The sequence below is a fragment of the Sinocyclocheilus anshuiensis genome, unplaced genomic scaffold (genome assembly GCF_001515605.1).
Source record: "Sinocyclocheilus anshuiensis isolate Anshui unplaced genomic scaffold, SAMN03320099.WGS_v1.1 scaffold553, whole genome shotgun sequence".
Lineage (NCBI taxonomy): Eukaryota > Metazoa > Chordata > Actinopteri > Cypriniformes > Cyprinidae > Sinocyclocheilus > Sinocyclocheilus anshuiensis.
In genome coordinates this window covers 2,202,967-2,204,311 of record NW_015539821.1, presented here as the reverse complement: position 1 = coordinate 2,204,311, position 1,345 = coordinate 2,202,967, and positions in this window count along the sequence as shown.

Here is a 1,345-nt window from a genome sequence, read left to right as displayed (position 1 = left end):
CTGAAGGCATGCTTGTTTTCTTGTCATTATCTCAAGCTGCTGTTGCACAGTGAGCCAGATGTACATGTGGGAGTACGCACACGGGCTAGTGACAATAGGAATGTGCTTTTTTGCATTGCCATGTAATCTTAGCCTTTTCCTTGTTTTGAAACTGTACTTGAGCTGTACCAATTGGATTCAAAATCCTGTTATATGGATTAGTGAACACTTAAACATTCCAGAAAATAAAAATCAGGGAGCACAGATGTGATTTTGGAACACACGTTTAAAGAAAGATTTCAGGTTTAATACAAGTTAAGTTCATTCGACAGTATTTGTGGCATAATATTCATTGCCACAAAAAATTGTTTCGATTTCGACATCATTTTTGTAAATATAAATATATATATATACTAGTATCTGTAAATATTAAGCTGTAAAAAAGACTTTTTAAATATGAATTCTATTAAATATTGTAGAAACTTAATTTTCTGTAAAGTTGCTTTGCAACGATTTGTATCATAAAAAGCGCTATACAAATAAACTTGAATTTAATTGAATTAACATTTATCTCAGAGACAATATAAATAGGTCTATAATTACTGTGTGTGTGTGTGTAGAATGAACCTGAAATATTCTTAAAGGGTTAGTTCACCCCAAAATTACAATTCTGTCATTAATTACTCACCATCATGTCATTCCAAACCCCTAAGACCTTCGTTCATCTTCGGAACAAAAATTAAGATATTTTTGATGAAATGTGAGAGCTCTCAGACCCTGCAACAGAACGGTAATGTTCCCAGGTCCAGAAACGTAGTAAGGACATCGGTAAGACAGTCCATGGGACATCAGTGGCTCAACTTCAGTTTTGCGAAGCTATGGGAATACTTTTTGAGCGCAAAGAAAACAAAAATAACAATTTATTTCACAGTTCTTCTCCCCCGAGTTACATCTTCTGCCATTTTGGAGAGTACCCAAGAGCGTAATCGACGTAATCAGCATTGTTTACGTTCGGGGGGAGAAAGCGCACGCATGAACGTAATCTGCGTAATCAGGGTTGTTTACGCTTAGGGGAAAGCGTGCGTATGCATTGTGATACTCTAAAATGGCGGAAGACGCAACTCGGAGGAAAAGAATTGTTGAAAAAATTGTTCTTTTTGTTTTCTTTGTGCTCAAAAAGTATTCTCGTAGCTTCGCCACTGATGTCACATGAACTGTTTTACTGATGTCCTTACTACGTTTCTGTGTCTGGGAACATTTCAGTTGCGCTGCTGTCTATGCAGGGTCTAAGAGCTCTCACATTTCATCAAAAATATCTTAATTTGTGTTCCGAAGATGAACGAAGGTCTTACGGGTTTGGAACGAC